The 20279-nt window shown below is 34.5% G+C and overlaps 1 long non-coding RNA gene across 1 annotated transcript; it reads right to left on the bottom strand.

Annotated features, from left to right (window-relative positions):
- Positions 1-13958: 13958 nt before the first annotated feature.
- On the bottom strand, positions 13959-15190 carry LOC138911100 (uncharacterized). The gene is made up of 3 exons (XR_011416410.1): positions 15051-15190; positions 14767-14880; positions 13959-14403 (listed from the first exon to the last, which is right to left on the bottom strand). It is a non-coding gene; the product is annotated as an uncharacterized lncRNA (long non-coding RNA).
- Between the last annotated feature and the right edge of the window lie 5089 nt (positions 15191-20279).

The raw sequence follows: 20279 nt of genomic DNA on the forward strand, positions 1-20279 counted from the left end.
CCGTAAGTTCATCGAGGATCGTGAAAATAAATCTTTTGTTATATTAAATAAGTTAGCATTAGAAAATATACCTAGCAATACGACACTTTATACAAATGCTATGAATAGCACAATCAAAGATGTTATTACAAAAAAATTACCAGATAGGCTTTTCATGATGTTAGCCAGATACGACATTACGTCGACACAAAAACTAAAGCAAGTAGCTCAAAGAGAGGGATTATATGAAAATAGCGTTACTGAAAAACCTAAAAATAATAATGTTCAGGGAAATCAAAGTAACAATCGTAGGAACATGGGAAATTATCAGCAAATTGCTAACCCAACCACCATTTCAAGTGGTTATTCCAACACGAATCAGAGTTATTACGCACAAAATAAACAGCACAAAAGGTCCGAAGACAATCAGAAAGCTCACCACGAGTTCCAACAGAAATTAAGTTAAGGTAGATACCAAAATCCCTTAAACTATCAAAATCAGTCCCATTCACGCTTGAATGCACCAAACCCTCCGACTAAACGTCAAAGAGATAGTAACAGTGGGCAGATGAAAATGGATACATCCGGAAATTTTCATCAGCAAGCCTCGGAACAAACAGAAGAAATCCATTCATAAAATTGATAATGAACGACGAAGTTCTTAAATGTGTCATTGACACAGGTTCAACCATAAATCTAATGAAAACAAATCGCTTAAATTTTCCAGTTTACAACGAAACATTAAAGGTTCACACCATAAATGGTGTTATTGAATTAAAACAAAGTATATGATTAGGAGCAAGCAAAATTTGTCCGAGCAAACAAAAATTCTATATTCACGACTTCTCAGAGCATTATGATGTTCTGATTGGGAGAGAATACCTTGAAGCATGTCAAGCAAAAATAGACTTTGCACAAGGATCCGAAACCTTAGGAGAATTTAACTTTTGTTTAAGATATAATGACGAAGAGGTCGAAGAGGACATGACCGCACAAGAGTGCCTTGATCCACCCTCAACAGAGGACAGACCATTTAACTTCGCTATTAATAATGAATTAATAGAAAACAATGAGTTTAGGCTAGAGCACCTAAACTCAGAAGAAAAAGAAAAAATTAAAAAAGTTTTACATGAATTTCATGATATCCAGTACAATTAAACACAAAATTCTAACAAAACATGAGGACCCAATATACAAGCGTCCATACAAATATCCTCAAATATACGATGAGGAAGTAAATAAACAAATAAGCGATATGATAAAACAAAATATCATACGTAAATCCAAATCCCTTACTGCTCACCAGTAATAATCGTTCCAAAGAAAAACGATGCATATGGAAAGCAAAAGTTCCGATTAGTCATAGATTACCGCAATTTCAATGAATTAACTATTAATGACAAATACCCTATCCCGATCATGGATGAAATATTAGACAAACTTGGAAAATGTCAATATTTCACAACCATTGATCTAGCCAAAGGCTTCCACCAAATCCAAATGGACCCTGGTTCAATACCCAAGACCGCATTTTCGACTAAACATGGCCATTACGAGTACACTCGCATGCCGACTCAATTTTAATATACCCTAACTTCGAAAAACCCTTTTTCATTAACTACAGACGCGAGTAATAGGCAATAGGGGCCGTCCTTTCGCAAGAGCATAAGCCTATATGCTATGCCAGTAGAATTCTCAATGAGCATGAGTTAAATTATTCAACGATTGAAAAAGAATTCTTAGCAATCGTTTGGGCCACTAAATACTTTAGGTCTTTGGTCGACAATTTCAAATCCTTAGTGATCACAGACCACTCGTCTGGTTAAATAACATGAAAGAACCTAACATGAAATTACAAAGATGGAAAATCAAGCTTAATGAGTTTGATTTCCAAATTAAATACGTCCCAGGAAAAGAAAATTATATGGCAGATGCTCTGTCCAGAATTCAATTAAGCGAAAACTTCTTAGGCGAAGATACAATTAGCACAAAAGCAACAATACATAGTGCTCAAGAAGACAACAGTAACCATTTACAAATCACAGAAAGACCACTTAATCATTATAATCGACAAATAGAATTTGAAAAAGGAACTGAGAACGAAACAAAAGTTACGAATTACTTTCACAAAACCAACATAAAACTTACGTACAAAGACATGACTAACCTGCATGCCAAAGAATTAATAAAAGATAAAACAACGAATCAGATTTTCCAATTTTTCAAGAAGCCTACTTAGAAATAATAAGTCCGAATAATTCAACAAAGGCAATGAAAACTAGTACAAAATTAATAGACCTTCAAACATACGCAGAATTCAAAGAATTAATATTAAAGAAGTACAAAGAATTATTACATCCAGGAATTGAAAATACTATCAATTGGTTCAAAGAAACCCACTATTTCCCAGATTATCAAAATTTAATTCAAAATCTAATAAATAAATATGAGATCTGCCACATCGCAAAAACAGAACACAGAGATACAAAATTAACTTTCGAAATAACTCCGGAAATCGCTGATATTCGAGAAAAATATGTAATGGATTTTTACATAGTAGGAGATAAACAATTTTTATCTTGCATTGATATCTATTCAAAATTTGCATCATTAGCTATATTACAAGTGTTCAACCAAATGGGTAAACCCATCGAAATAAAAGCAGACAAAGACTCAGCTTTTATGTGCACAGCTTTACAATTATGGCTAAAATCAGAAGCAGTAAATAACCACTAGTAAAAATGGTATATCCGACGTAGAACGATTTCATAAGACAGTTAGTGAAAAATTAAGAATCATTAACAGCGACTCAGACGTCGAATATAAACTTACAAAATTTAAAACAATACTCTACACGTACAATCATAAAACAAAGCACAAAACGACTAACCGAACACCAGCGGACATATTCATATACGCAGGTACACCAGAGTATGACACTCAAGCTAATATGGAAAAACTAATAAATAACCTCAACAAAAAACGAACAAATTATGAAATTGACACTAGATACAAGCATTCACCATTAGTTAAATCAAAGACGACAACCCCGTTCAAGAAAACAGGAGTACCAAGACAAATCGACGACAAACATTTTGAGGAAACTAACAGAGGCAGGAAAATAACCCATTACAAAACCAAATTCAAAAAGAAAAAGAAGACTAATCAAAGCAAATATATATATAATATATTACAGGTCAACAACAGACAGCGATCAAAACATACAAGCACCAGCTTAAACTAATTAATAATGAATGTTTCACAGAAATATTAAACCAAATAACATCAGAATGTAGTTATACTAAAATTTTGCAAAATTTTCAAATCAACTACGTAGAACCAAATATAATTTTAACTTGGAATTTACCAAAAACTATATTAAATCATAATTGTATAAATAACGAAATAACAATAGAAGGAAACAATATAATAAAAATCTTTAATTGTTCACTGCAAATTAATGAAATTTCAATTTCAAACAATATGTTAGATTATACTCAAAGCATTTACGTAAGCAATGATGTTATAAAATTAGAACCACTTTCGTTTGTACAAACGAAACAAATTATAAATGAACATACAAAATTTAACAATGTATTTCAGATAATTACAATAACCATATTTGTAATCATATTAATAAGTTTAACACTGTATTTGACATATAAGTTCAAAAGCATACCTAAGAAATTAATTATAAAATATAAAAAACCCAAAGTAGAAGAAAGACCTACAATAATAGGAGATACACCAATTGTAAAAAAAGAAAATGTTACACTATATCCAAACTTAAACACATGAGGACAGGCACTTTTCTAATGGTTGGGGGAGTGACATATCCATAGTCGCACCCACCCTTTAACATAACTTATTAGCAACAGTTAGATAAATCAGTTCATATTCGGGAAGCAAATCTGAATGTACTCAACAAAAGTAGCCATTAAGTGAAAATAATAAATTGAAATATATTTTTTTATAGTAACCTAACGTGTAAAACTTAATATTCTACAAGCAACTTATCAAGTTTAGTGTCTCTAGCTCTTAATATTTACCCAATTTGCTCAAAAAAAAAGGATGTCGAAACCGATTTTTTTCGATTGCTTGGAAACGGAGTAAGTTATCGATTATCGGAAACAAACTCGATCTGCGATACCAGATTTAGGCAGGTGTAGCACCAGCGATTCTCATCATTTCCACGAAATCTGGTCGAAGACCTGTCGGTTGAGAGGGAGCGGGCTTATCAAGTCACGAGATGATAGCTCAGCGCAGTCACTGTTTATGCCTGTTGCGCGGCAATGGCAAGCTTTCTATCGGTCACTAATCTGTTCGTATTAGTGGGCGGATTAAAAGCTCGCTCGCGAAAGACTTAGAGCTCTCGCGTACTCGGATAATAAAATTATTAGAACTAACCTTTTGCAGTTTGACTCGCGCAAAACCACCGGCAAGTGTTGACTGGCATTTACTGTTTCTTTAAAATTTAAATTTAGTACTGCACTTGAGCTGCCAGCGGCAGCATTCGTACTTCGAAGAACCACCGTTTAAGGGGTTTGTATTAGGTGCCCTGGGCCGGAAGAGGTAAGTGTCTCTTTCGCTTTAATAAAGGAATTGTTTTAACCACCACACTATCACAGACGCCCACGGGAGCAGATATGCTAACATCCGATCGTCACAATAGCTTTCATTAAACCAAAGGGGAACAGTAAGTTTGGACCCATAAACGAACACTGTTTAATTATTCCAAACCCCGACGGTCCCATTGATCAGGTTACAACTGAAGGAGAATGTTTTGGACGCGAATATGTCATAAGCTCCTCGAGCAATACACTGAGAAAAGTCAAAGTAATGGACAGACGATCGCATTTAATAATAAACTGACAGAGGAGCCATTTGGATCAAAAGCTCTTTTTTAAGATTTACAAAACTTTAATTTCTACAGCGACTTCTGCCGATGCTAAAAATTCAATGCCAACATTTTCCATACTAACCAACAACAAAAAGAGTCAGTACAAACGTTTCGACAATGAACAACGCACACCACAAATTCTGTCCTTGCCATCTCTCTTTGGATTGAGGCTAGCTTCTGCACCCTTCTAACTCATTGCTGTAGTTTCTTAGCACTATGCTTTGCCTTAAACTTTCGCTGTCAGAAAGTCATGTCTTCTGCTTCACTCGCAAGCAGCACGGAAGATTTTTATCATTTTTCATTTTTTGACAAGCAGGCACCCTTTCTCAAAACAGGGTATTTTACCTATTGTTAAGAGCTGTTACCAAATACCACTTGTCTTCTATATGCATATTTGTCTCCAATGTCTATGAAAAATATAATTTCGTATTTAGTGTGCAACTATTGGTACAATTATTATTAATTTTTTTTCTTTAACCATATGCCATTTCTATAAATAAGGGTGTTAATGCTTTTTGTTGTATGTTGTGATTAAATTATTTTTTATTCAAATTATATATCACAAAGTTGCCGCTCGAATTAGCTACCGCTGCCAAATCGGTACCCTGGAAACGCCGCGAAGAGGACATTATAATTAGAATGAGGTCAGAACTTGACCTTCGGGTCAACTTGAAATGCTTTTATTTTTTAAATTAAAATATTTCCATATTCCCCAACAATGTTATCTAACTATAGTAGTTATTTCTTTTAGTTCTGGCATATATCTGTATATTTGTTTTGTACCATGTTCATTTATGTAAAAGTTTAATCAATTTTGCTTTATTTTTATAGCTATCTTTCATCTTTGTCCATTTAAAATGTTCAAATAGTAAATCTCTAATAAGTTTGTCCAAATTTAATATTTTGTGGGCGAAACATGAATAATTTTCATCTAAGCACGATAATTAAACACTTTCTTTAGTGCACTTTATACATTGCTCTATAATAGCCTCTGTCCACTGGTTTAAGAAATGTTACATTTCAATGTCACATATTGGTGTTCCATCGGTTGAAGGTAACATGTGAGTGACGAAAGTACCGCTTTTTAAAATAAGCAATTACATAAGCGCCGTAATGTTTTTCATCCAAATCTCAAAAATTGCGCTCTCGAAGTAAGGGCTTCCTTAATTACTCTTTTCAAAATTTCGCCAGGCTTAAATTCTAAAATCTGCGGGATTACTCTGATTCTAAATTTCTTATTTAATGTTGCTGCTTGCCTTCGTTGATATATCAGCTGTTTATGTTTACGATACCTTACCATTTTTCACAACATCGATAGAAATCTCGATTAATCATCGCAAAAAACACGAAATGTTCGGGGCGAATTTACACATTTCTGAAAAATGTTCCTTTTTTGAAAGATGTTTGAAATGTGTTTTCTTATGGGAAAACGCACAGGGCGCATTTTACATATTTGTCAAAAATGTGACATTTTCTGAAATGTGCCAGAAATGTGTTTAGTGGACAGTGGCTACAATGCATTTTGTTGCGTTGCATCTTATTAGTAGAAAATATATTTTCAAACCCTTTATGTGAATTTAGCTAACATCAAAGAATAAATCTGATGGATCTTAAGTTTCTAAAGTCCGTGTCGTTCGAGATATTATTTGTTCTGCAACTGCTGTTAAAAATTCACTATTTTTAATAAGGTACGTTTGGAAATTTTCGCAAATTGATTCCTTTGCAATATGCCTACAAAATATCTACTTGATGTCAACTCAATCCGTCAAGCATTTGTTAACATATTATCCATATGTTCGTTAAAATAGGTTTCATTACATTTTATAATTTGTGATAATAACACTGAAAATGCATTGTCACGCATTTCCTTATTTTCATTATTTTCGTAAGGTACATATATTATAGAATCGAATTCAACAGGCATCATAACATCATCATCAGACTCGATATTCGAATTGGTAAAATGAAAAATATTTAATGAAATTAATTTTGCTATAATGATGTTGAATTCATAAAGTGATGTGTTCTATAAATATATTTTTATTCTTCTTAAGTATACTTTCTTTTCCAAACTATATTATCTTTTTGAACTGCACTTGTTGTGTTCATTAACTTTTTCAACAAAAGAAGCGGGTGGGTCAGCCACTTCGGGCGCTTCGATGCAATTGCTTGTTTCTATACCCTGAACCCATTAAAAATGGGTATAAGGGTATATTGTATTTGTGCAAAATCCAAATGTATGTAACAGGCAGAAGGAAGCATCTCCGACCCCATAAGGTATATATATTCTCGATCAGCACCAATAGCCGAGTCGATCTAGCCATGTCCGTCTGTCTGTCCGTCGGTCCGTCCGTAGAGACTGAAATTTTAGATGTAGATGCTCCTAGCTCCCGCGCAGATCCAGTTTGTTTCCGATAATCGATACTTTACTCCGTTTCCAAGCAATCGGTAAAAATCAATATCGATATCCTGTTTTTGGGCAATTTTGGTAAATAATAAGAGCTAGAGTCACCAAACTTGACATATAGCTTCTAAAATAAAAATATATATGCATTTGATGTTGGAAGATGAGGGTACAGGGTATCCCCTAGTCGGGAGCTCCCGACTAGAACCCTTTACTTGTTATTACAAGTTCTAATAGCCACTGATACGGTGTGACTGAAAATTTGCGTGGTTAAATATACACGCATTAATTCAAACAGTGTTGGATTCACGTGACTTTTTGTTAATTTAATCATTCTCGTGACTGATCCTTGTTCATGTTCGTAAACCTCCCTAATTACTTCCAAATCGACTAATCCGTCAGGAGTTTCAAATTTTGCTTATTAATAATAGTCCTAATCGATTCAAAAAGATGCGGAATGTCATAGAAAATATAATATCTCTTATTATATTCTATTATTTCCTCCATGATCATAGACTACACCCCTTAATGTGAATCCGATATTCTCAACAATACCAATATATCTTAATATTTTATATTTATTTCAGGAACAAAATAGCTTAAAATAAATTTTCATTTTTTAGCTTAAAATAAAATTTTATTTTTTAGCTTAAAATAAATTTTCATTTTTTAAAAATGTTTCGTAAAACGAAAACCCAAATGTGACTGCCCATTTTGCTAGAAGGTTCAAGTAAATGTTGCAAAATTTGACCCACAATATCTCTGTTAACGCTATTGATGGCATTAGCGTTAACAGAGATATTGTGGGTCAAATTTTTCTTAATTGCATGTAAGAATGCATTCCTTGTTGCATTCGCTCATTTATTGATGGTTTTGGCGACCTTACCATATTTTACAATATTCGTTGGCTGGCTCAAAGTTCGGGTTTGTAAAAACAATTTACGATTAGAATATAGATAAACATTAATTTGAACATTTTACATACAATTTTTTACACGTCTGCGCTATTGATGTGGAGATTCAAACTGAGGCTGTTTAAAAGATCTCTGTACAAGTGAGCGCAATTTTCTGTGTCTGTCCTGTAGTTTAGTCGATTGTTGGTGGGTGTGCTAATTCTGTGTAGCATTTCCAATGTGTGTCGTTTTGTTGTAGTGTTGTTCTTGTTGTAAGATTGTTGTGTCCTCAAAATTTGGCGTGTGATTGCTTCTCATGCAGTGGGTCATTTGTTTTCTGTATATTATTTTGATCTTGTTCGGCTCAGCAGCAAAAAATTAAACTTGTATTATGTTAGCATAACATTTCAGTTACATGTTGCCCTGCGAGGCAAGCAATGTTACTATTTTGTTTTCTTTGGCGCTTCTCGCATGTCATAAAATAGCTCAATATTATTTGCTGTTAACTATCTACGGCTTATCGCTTTGCGCTTATCGTAGTTTCTTTTATCGCGCTTTCTTACCTTTTGCACTTTGTCTTAAGCGGCTAGCGCATCAATACTAGCGACGCCGCAATGCATTATGGTGTTGTATGTTCGCTATATCGGACCTCTTATCGATCGCTTCGCTAAAAATTGTACATTTTCGCATATTGTCAATACGTTTGCTATAAGCATATAAATAAATCAATCCGTTTGCATGAAATTATAAGAAAAAGTGGAGTTTTTATAACATCCTTAACTTCTCGCTATTAAGTGCTAATAAAAAAGCTTGTTAGCCCAATAGATCTCTTAACTTGAAGTCCGATTTATGTTGACTGATCCTTATTTTTAGTTTCGATTTTGTTGTACCTAAGTAAACACTTTTGCACTTGGTATTTGGTAAGTGACGTTACTTTTGTCAGTCATGGAGATTTTAGATTTAATCTTGTTTTGGTTTGTGTGCTACTTTTATTTCTTCTTTGTTGTAACAGTCTGAGTTTGTAAGGTGTTCTGATAGTCGTGGTACATATTAGGGATTTGTATATTTTGTGAGGTTATCTTGGCTTATTTCTTTCAATTTGTCGTCTTTTTAATAGAGTTTTTATTACGCTTTGTGGGAAGTCATTTTTCGTCAAGTGCTTATTAATTTCATTTTCAATTTCTTTGTGGTATGTTGTGTCCGATATGTTAATCATTCTTTTTATACAGCCTAGTGCTGTATTGATTATCATACTCTTTGGGTGGTTTGAATTGAAGTTGGGTAATCGTCCGAAGGCTATGGGTTTTTTATACCACTTGATTTTGAGTGTTTTGTCCAATTTGTTAACTATATAATCTAAAAATGGCAATTTTCCGTCCTTTTCTAATTCCCTGATAAATTTTATATGTTTGTGAAACGAATTCAATTCTTTTAGAGTTTTGTGTATTTTTGTTTTTTCTGTTAATGCAAAAAGGTCATCTACCTATTTAGTCAAAAGTCTTGCTTTGATTATTAATTTATCTGTAATGCTGTCCAATAGTTCCTCCATTATTATGTCTGCGATTACTGGGGAGGCCGGTGATCCCATTGGCATTTCTTTGAGTTGTGTGTATATTTTGACCTCATATTCGGTTTTCCTAAATGCAGAATCTCACTATGTCCATAAATAGTTGTTTTGGTATACTGGTGTGTTCAAGTAGTTTGCTCCATTTTTGTCTTATTGTGTCAAGTGCTAATTCCATCGGTATGCTGGGAAACAAAGAGACTACATCAAATGATACTAATATTGCTTCTTCTCTGATGTGGAAATTGTTGACTTTGTCTTTGAAATCTACCGCGTTTTTAATGTTGTATCTTAAATCCATTGTCAGATTTTTTAGTATTTTTATCATGTATTTGCACAGCCCGTAAGATGAAGATCCGATGGAGGAACATATCGGTCTAAATGGTGTTCCTTCCTTATGCATTTTTGGTAGTCCGTATATCCTCGAGGGTACCGCTGTTGTTCTAGTCATTTTATTTCTTCCGTCCTTCACCCATTTTGAATAGTTGTGCCACGAAGTTGCGGCCGTTTAGCGAGTAACGCTTCTACGTTTGGCGGGAATTCTATTTTTATTTTGCTTATGTTTATGAACCACTTTTTGATTCTTGTTGTCCGCTATGGTAAGGTTTCATTGATCTCGTAACTTATCGTGTTTCGTTTCTTGTCTATTCTTAAATGTTGTAATAACAACACTTTTCTATGTTCCTCTCGTTCGAAAAAACGATTTGGTGTCATCTGTGGTCATCAGTTGTTCTATGTTTTTTTTTTCTTTTTCCATATGTTTTGTTTCTTCTTGTAATAGGTTGTGTTTGTGTTTAATAAGTAAGTTTAATATTTTGGTATGGTAAAAATGGGTGTGTCTAGTCCATGTTCTTTTTATGTCGGGGTTGGTTTTTTGTTAGTGGTCAGTATAGGCAAATGCTGTGTCAAGTTTTTGATGAAGTTAGGTATTTAATTAGATTTTCTACATTTTAACAAAAATTATTAGCTAGATTTAAGTTTAGTTAATTTTACCAATGTTAGCTGGAATTTCTTAATTGTTCTTTGTTGTTGTTGTTGTTGTTCATTTGGAATCCTTGTATTTAGTATTGATTTTTGCATAGCTCATGTTGGCTGCTATGCATATTTATTGATGGTTTTGGCGACCTTTCCATATTTTAAAATATTCGTTGGCTCGAGGTCCGGCTTGTAAAAACAAACATTAAAACAATTTTATTTAAGTTTTGTTTCCGATATATTTCGGTTGCATATCGGAAAACCGTCTTCAGGGCACTAACACGAAGATACAAAAAACAATTAAATATAAAACAATTACAGATAAACATTAATTTGAACATTTTACATACATTTTTACACGTCTGCGCTATTTGACATGGAGATTCAAGCTGAGGTTGTTTGACTGTTTAAAAGATGTCTCTACAAGTGAGCGCCATTTTCTGTCTATCTTGTAGTTTAGTCGTTTGTTGGTGGATTTGCTAATTATGTGTAGCATATTGTGTTAATGGTATCTTTACTTCTTCGCACAAACATTCGCTGTTTCCAGGCTGTAGCTTTTGAATGGATATCCTTTTTTTGCAAAGTATCTGAAAAACTTATATTTGGCGTTGACCTGTAAAACACACCATGTGCGAAGAGTTTTTCGGAGTCGTTCCATATTAAACCTGTTCCTTTTTTTTTCAAAAACATTTAAATCAGAATTTGTTCATTTCCTGTAAATAGGGTTTTTAACTCGATTTATAACTCTGAGGAAGTAGCGGGCAGGTGGCGATAGGTATACAATGAAAGATACTTATTATATATATATATATATATATATACTTATATATATATCTATAATATTCTAGAAGCATCTTATCAAGTTTAGTGACTCTAGCTCTTCATATTTACCCAATTTGCTTAAAAAACAGGATGTCGACATCGATTGCTTGGAAGCGGAGTAAGTTATCAATTATCGGAAACAAAGTCGATCTGCGATACCAGATTTCGGCAGGTGTAGCACCAGCGATTCTCATCCTTTCCGCGAAATCTGGTCGAAGCACTCTCGGCTGAGAGGGAGCGGGTTTATCAAGTCAGGTGATGATAGCTCAGCGCAGTCACTGTTTATGCCTGTTGCGCGGCACTGGCAAGCTTCCTATTGGTCACTAATCTGTTAGAGCACTCACGTACTCGGATTAGAGAGTTATTAGAACTAACCTTTTGCAGTTTGACTCGCGCAAAACCACGGGAAAGTGTTGAGTAACATTTATTGTTTCTTTAAATATTAAATTTAGCACTGCACTTGCGCTGCTAGCGGCAGCATTCGTAGTTTGAAGAACCACTATGTGAGGGGTTTGTTTTAGGTGCGGTAGCAGATATGCAAACATCCAATCGTCACAATAGCTTTCATTGAACTCTTAACCGTACCAGTTTCAAACTTTTGACTTAGCAGCGAAAGTATATAACCGTAGGGGAAAAGTAAGTTTGGCCCCATAAACGAACATTGTTTGATTTGTCCAAAAGATCTTTTTTAAGATTCATGATGCAAGATAACAAGGTGGCAAGCACAAAACCTAAATTTCTACAGCCACTTCTGCCGATGCCAAAAATTCAATGCAACATTTTCCATATTAACCAACAACCAAAAGAGTCAGAACAAACGTTTCGACAATGAATAAAGCACACCACAAATTCTGTCCTTGCCATCTCTCTTTGGATTGAAGCTACAGCTTATGATCTTAGCTTCAGCACTCATTGTTATGGTTTCTAAGCACTGCTATGCCTTTAATTAGCAGTCAGAAAGTCATGTCTTCTTCTCCACTCGCAAACACCACGTAAGATATTTATCATTTTTCATTTTTTGACAAGCAAGGCACCCTTTCTGAAAATAGAGTATTTTAACTATTGTTAAGAGCTGTAACCAAATACTAGTTATCTTCTATATGCATATTTGTCTCCAATGTCTATGAAAAATATAATTTCGTATTTAGTGTGCAACTATTGGTACAATTATGATTAATTTCTTTCTTCAACCATATACCATTTCTATAAATAAGAGTATTAATGCAGCGACGCGAGTTGGCGTTTTTAAAGATACATTTTATTAATTTTTTTTTGTGATCCAATTATTTTGCTTGATTTTTAAAGCTATTCGTCATCACTGTCCATTTAAAATGTTCAAATAGTAAAACATTCATACGTTTGTCAAAATTTAATATTTTTGGGGCGAAACATGAATCATTTTCATCAAAACACGATAATTAAATCCTTTCACTTTGTACATTGCTATATGATGCATTTTGTTGAGTTGCACCTTGTTTCAAAACGTTTATGTGAATTTTGCTAACATCAAAGAATAAATCAGATGGATCTTAAGTTTTCAAAGTCAGAATCCTTCGAGATATCAATTGTTCTGCAGGTGCTGTTAAAAATGAACTATTTTTAATAAGGTACGTTTGGAATTTTTCGCAATTTGATCCCTTTGCAATATACCTACAATATATATACAATACTTAATGTCATTTTCTTACTTTCATTATTTTCGTAAGGCTCATATTTTATTGAATCGAATTTAGCAGACAGAATAACATCATCATCGGACTCGCAATTCGAATTGTTAAAATGAAAAATGTGTAATGAAATTAATTTTGTTATAATGATGTTGAATTCATAAGCTGATGGTTCTATATATATATTTTTATACTTCTTAAGTATACTTTCTTTTCCAAACTATATTCTCTTTTTTGAGTGCACTTTTCATGGGGTTGTTGTCATTTAAAATTCTGCTATTCAAGCAATTAAAGTGGTCATTAACTTGTTTAACAAATGTAGCGGTTGGGTCAGCCACTTCGGGCTGCTTCGTTGCAATTGCTTGCTTTTTATTACAAGTTCTAATAGCCACTGCTACGGTGTGACAGAAAATTTGCGTGGTTAAACATACACGCATTAATTCAAACCCTGTTGGATTCACGTGACTTTTTGTTATTTTAGTCATTCGCGTGACTGATCCCTGTTCCTGTTCGTAAGCCTCCCTAATAACTTTGAAATGACTAATCCATCAGGGGTTTCAAATTTTCCTTATTATTATTCGTTATAGATTTAAAGAGATGCGGAGTGTCATAGAACATACAATATCTCTTATTATTTTCCATTATTTCTTCGATAATCATAGACTATACCCCCTAATGTGAATCCGATATTCTCAATAATACCAATATATCTTGTTGCATTTGACGTTATCGGCAGCACCGAGGGTTTTCTTAGTTGGTTGCGTGCGATATTATCGGCCATGGATCATGTGCTTAACCAAAAAGAAAAAAAGAAAAAATCAAAGGGCAAACATTTGTTCATGACGGGCTTTCTTTGTTATTTAATTGCCAAGATAATTCCTTATGTGCTAATGTATTGCAAAAGAAATAGTGCACAAGAGCGATAATACACGAAACAATAATACACTAGAAACACACTGTCGTCATTTAAAACCACTATAAAAGCGTTACTCTATTAGAGCAGCCGCTGGCATTCGGTGGCACACCACGCTTGAATCCCAAAGCTTGAATCCCAAGTGTCGGCGTAAACCACGCGACGGAGAGATGAGCCATCACGGACGGGACTCATACGCCCATATCATCCGAGTGACTCTGTTCCATTTCGTGCTTCCTCGCCTGAGTAAACGGCAGAGTCAAACGCAGACTTCCCATTGTGCTTCCTGAAAGAGAACCGATTTTTTTTTGTTATTAAATACATAAAAATGCTCGGGACTAGTTTAAATTAAGTAAATTTCCGAAAGTGCGAACAGGGAAGGAAAGGGCCCAAAGATTATTGCGTCTGCCAAGTAAAGAATGAGGTTAAAAAGTTTAGATTTTGGTCAACTTCTGCTCGAGTGATACATACTTATACGTATACATATATATGTTACGCACCTCAGGTGCAGGTGCCCCCAACCCAGAGAGCTCTTAAGGCAGGCAAGGTAATATAAGCGCTTTGGCAAACAACGCCTTTCGTTGGAAACACACATGTATACACGCATTTATTTTAGCGGGAACTTGCTCCCCTTTGGTGCAATAATTACCTGTGTTTATATTTCTCCCCTTGTTTTCCTTTCCTTTGTTGACTGGCAATAACTTCTGGCCGTTTTTTTTGGTCTCCGGAATTGTATGAAGGTCGCCAACAAAAAAAAGATATTCTGTACAAAAAAACGTTATTTATTATATTTAAGATTAATAGAAATTGTTATAAATATGAAATGATGCAATGCGTTATAGACAACTGTGGAAGCGTAGTTGAAAGATGGAAAAAAATTGAAATTTAAAACTTATATCTAAATATAAGAATATACCAACTTATCGTATGCACCTGGTTTAAAATTCCGGAAATATTCGCGAGTACGAAATTATAAATAACAGCTTGAAGATAACCTGCAGGGGAATAAGAAATAAGATTAAATGTTAATAACGATAAGAAATGCAACCAATTATATGCCGTATCTGAAGAGAGAAATGTCTGGCTAAATTTTCTTTAATGGGGAGAGTTGGCATAACACCCGGCACAGGCTGATGGCCATCTAATGGCAAAATGAGGGAGACGACTGTAGATCGTCTCATGGTATGTACGTTGTAAATAGGGTTATTAACTTGATTTATAACTCTGAGGAGGTAGCGGGGAGGTAACGATAGGTATAATATTCTCGAAATAACTTATTGAGTTTGGTGACTCTAGCTCTTAATATTTACCCAATTTGCTCAAAAAACAGGATGTCGGTAACGATTTTTATCGATTGCTTGGAAACGGAGTAAGTTATTGATTATCGGAAACAAACTCGATCTGCGATACCCGATTTCGGCAGGTGTGGCACCGCGGTTCTCATCATTTCCGCGAAATCTGGTCGAAGCACTCTCGGCTGAGAGGGAGCGGGCGTATCAAGTCATGAGATGATAGCTCAGCGCAGCCACTGTTTATGCAAAGACAATATAAACACTAAGATGAGTAACGCCCATACATTTGAATGCGACGCAAAATTTTTGGCCTGGCCTTTCATCTGGCCTTTGAGGCTTCGTACGGCATGCCTGCCGACTGGTTGTTCGTTCTCCAAAGACCAGACGAACGAATGCCGAAGTCGTGGCTTGCTGATGCTGACACGAGCTACGAAGTTAGTCGCCAGCCTGCCTTCAGCAAAGCTGGTCGATTCTGCTTTGGGTTGCTTCGTTTTCGAAGTACATTGAGCGAAAAAGTTTAGAACTTACGATCGACGCAAAGTGCTTGTGCTTTGTCCATGAAATGCATGCTTTATTTAAATGATATATTACCCTAGATATTAACGAATAATTTAACGGGAAAGTTTAAGAACTTATATAATTTTTACTCAAGGCGCTTCTTGCGCAATAACTATGTTAAGAAAATAGCACACATATATTGATTTCACTTTTCTTTTTGGACAGTCTATGCTCGAGAAAGTTCTTGTCTCAGCCAATAGCATGCGTACACCTTTCGTTGTATGCGTGAATTATACATGCATAAGATCTTTAAAGTATGTATGCATGTGTTGTTATTCACTGTTCTGGCTTTAGCTGGCAAGAAATTAATTTTGTTAGTTTTCTAGCGCAGATCATGACTTATCCCAAATTTGTGTTGATATATGAATGCATTTTGTGTACTGAGGTTGGCTCCGCAGAAAATACCCGAAGGTCATATTTAGTTATGACCCCATTATAATTATAATGGTCTCCTCGCGGTGTTCCCTGCGTACTTTGTTCTTTATAATTCGAACAACAAAAATAATAAAATAAAAAAAAATAATAATTAAATGTATCTTTGAAAAACTAATAATTTAATTAATAATTTCAAATATAAAAAATTACATAAATATTTGCATCGACTTAAAAAAAAAATTTTTGTACGGAGCCTACCTCAGTACACAAAATGCATTCATATATCAACAGAAATATTAGGTAGGTCGTGATCTGCGCTAAAAAACTAAGAAAATTGTTTTTTTTGCCAGCCAGAGACTTGTCTAGAGCAGTGGATAACAACACATTCAAATATGCTCTTATGTATGTATATTCACACGCATACAAACAGAATTGCTTGCACGGCCCTCATAGAGCCGAAGCTGAGAGCAAATTCTATTTTTAGCTTTTTCGTTCTCTCGGCTGTGAGAGCGCAATGCTATTGATTTCGTTTTCGTTCTCAATTTTCAAAAAATCAAGCTGCATAGTAAGTAGTATTTTGCTGTATGGCGTTACTCATCTTAGTGTTTATATTGTCTTTGGTTTATGCCTCTTGCTTAGCGCTGGCAAGCTTTCTATTGGTCACTAATCTGTTCGTATATGTGAGCGGATTAAAAGCTCCCTCGCGAAAGATTTAGAGCTCTCACGTACTCGGATAAGAGAGTTATTAGAACTAACCTTTTGCAGTTTGACTCGCGCAAAACCACCGCCAAGTGTTGACTAGCATTTATTGTTTCTTAAATATAAAATTTAGCACTGCACTTGAGCTGCTAGCGGCAGCATTCGTAGTTTGAAGAACCACCGTTTAAGGGGTTTGTATTAGGTGCCCTGGGCCGGAAGAGGTAAGAGTCTCTTTCACTTTAATAAAAAAATTGTTTTAACCGGCGCACTATCACAGGTACCCAAGGGAGCAGATATGCAAACATCGGATCTTAACAATACCTTGCATTGAACTGTCAATCGTACCAGTTTCGAACTGTGGATATAGCAGCGAAAGTATATAACCGAAGGGGAAAAGTAAGTTTGGCCCCATAAACGAACATTGTTTTATTAGTCCAAACCCTGACGGCCCCATTGATCAAGTTACAACTAAAAGAGAAAGTTATGGACGCGAACATGTCATAAGCTCTTCGAACAAGACACTGCGACGAGTCAAATCCGCCGCTTCATATTAATGTACGGACGATCGTATTTAAATAATAAACTGACAGAGGAGCCATTTGGATCAAACGATCTTTTTTAAGATCGATGATGCAAGATAACGAGGTGGCAAGCACAATACTTAAATTTCTACAGCCACTTCTGCCGATGCCAAAAATTCAATGCCAATATTTTCCATATAAACCAACAACAAAAAGAGTCAGAACAAACGTTTCGACAATGAATAAAGCACACCACAAATTCTGTCCTTGCCATCTCTCTTTGGATTGAAGCTACAGCTTATGCTTCAGCTTAGCTTCAGCACTCATTCTTATGGTTTCTAAGCACTGCTATGCCTTTAATTAGCAGTCAGAAAGTCATGTTTTCTTCTCCACTCGCAAACAGCACGTAAGATATTTATCATTTTTCATTTTTTGACAAGCAAGGCACCCTTTCTCAAAATAGAGTATTTTAACTATTGTTAAGAGCTGTAACCAAATACTAGTTATCTTCTATATGCATATTTGTCTCCAATGTCTATGAAAAATATAATTTCGTATTTAGTGTGCAACTATTGGTACAATTATTATTAATTTTTTTCTTTAACCATATGCCATTTCTATAAATAAGGGTGTTAATGCTTTTTGTTGTATGTTGTGATTAAATTATTTTTTATTCAAATTATATATCACAAAGTTGCCGCTCGAATTAGCTACCGCTGCAAAATCGGTACCCTGGAAACGCCGCGAAGAGGACATTATAATTAGAATGAGGTCAGAACTTGACCTTCGAGTCAACTTGAAATGCTTTTATTTTTTAAATTAAAATATTTCCATATTCCCCAACAATGTTATCTAACTATAGTAGTTATTTCTTTTAGTTCTGGCATATATCTGCATATTTGTTTTGTACCATGTTCATTTATGTAAAAGTTTAATCAATTTTGCTTTATTTTTATAGCTATCTTTCATCTTTGTCCATTTAAAATGTTCAAATAGTAAATCTCTAATAAGTTTGTCCAAATTTAATATTTTGTGGGCGAAACATGAATAATTTTCATCTAAGCACGATAATTAAACACTTTCTTTAGTGCACTTTATACATTGCTCTATAATAGCCTCTGTCCACTGGTTTAAGAAATGTAACATTTCAATTTCACATATTGGTGTTCCATCGGTTGAAGGTAACATGTGAGTGACGAAAGTACCGCTTTTTAAAATAAGCAATTACATAAGCGCCGTAATGTTTTTCTTCCAAATCCCAAAAATTGCGCTCTCGAAGTAAGGGCTCCATTTTAGGTACTCTTTTCGAGAATTCGCCATGCTTAAATTCAAAAATCTGTGGGATTACTCTGATTCTAAATTTCTTATTTAATGTTGCTGCTTGCCTTCGTTGATATATCAGCTGTTTATGTTTACGATACTTTACCATTTTTCACAACATCGATAGAAATCTCGAAATGTTCGGGGCGAATTTACACATTTCTGAAAATGTTCCTTTTTTGAAAGGTGTGTGAAATGTGTTTTCTTATGGGGAAACGCACAGGGCGCATTTTACACATATGTCAAAAATGTGTCATTTTCTGAAATGTGCCAGAAATGTGTATAGTGGACAGTGGCTACAATGCATTTTTTTGCGTTGCATCTTATTAGTAGAAAATATTTTTTCAAAACCTTTATGTGAATTTAGCTAACATTAATGAATAAATCTGATGGATCTTAAGTTTCTAAAGACCGTGTCGTTCGAGATATTAATTGTTCAGCAAGTGCTGTTAAAAATTCACTACTTTTAATAAGGTACGTTTAGAATTTTTCGCATATATATATTCTATTTTAGAAGCTATTTGTCAAGTTTGGTAACTCTAGCCCTTATTATTTATCGAAATTGCCCAAAAACAGGATATCGATATCGATTCTTATCGATTGCTTGGAAACGGAGTAAGTTATCGATTATCGGATCTGAGTTCCTTGCGTTCATGCATACGGACGGACGGTCAGACAGACGGTCATGGCTAGATCGACTCGGCTATTGATGCTTATCAAGAATACATATACGTTTTGCTTCCTTCTGCCTGTTACATACATTTGGATTTTGCACAAATACAATATACCCCTATATCAATTTTTAATGTGTTTAGGGTATAAAAATTTGTAATGAAATTAATTTTGCTATAATGACTTTGAATTCATAAACTGGTGGGTTCCTATTTATACTTCTTAAGTATAGTTTCTTTTACAAACTATATTATCTTTTTAGAGTGCACTTTTCATGGGGTTGTTATCATTTAAAATTCTGCTATTTAAGCAATTAAAGTGGTCATTAACTATTTCAACAAAAGTAGTGGTTGGGTCAGCTACTTCGTGTTGCTTTGTTTCAATTGCTTGTTTTTATTACAAGTTCTAATAGCCACAACATACACGCATTAATTCAAACCTTGTTGGATTCACGTGACTTTTTGTTAATATAGTCATTCTCGTGTCGGATCCCTGTTCAAGTTCGTAAACCTCCCTACTAAAATCGACTAATCCATCCAAAATTTTGCTTATTATTATTAATCATAATACAGTATGTCAAGAAATTGTTGTCACATTAGAAAAAAAAATATTTTTCACTTTCTCAGCAAAAGTTAATATTTATATACCCTTGGAGAGGATATTATAATTTTTTCGTAAAATGTGTAAAGCATAGGAGACATCTCCGACCCCATAAAGTATATATA

Source organism: Drosophila virilis, chromosome 3 (assembly GCF_030788295.1).
Source record: "Drosophila virilis strain 15010-1051.87 chromosome 3, Dvir_AGI_RSII-ME, whole genome shotgun sequence".
NCBI lineage: Eukaryota > Metazoa > Arthropoda > Insecta > Diptera > Drosophilidae > Drosophila > Drosophila virilis.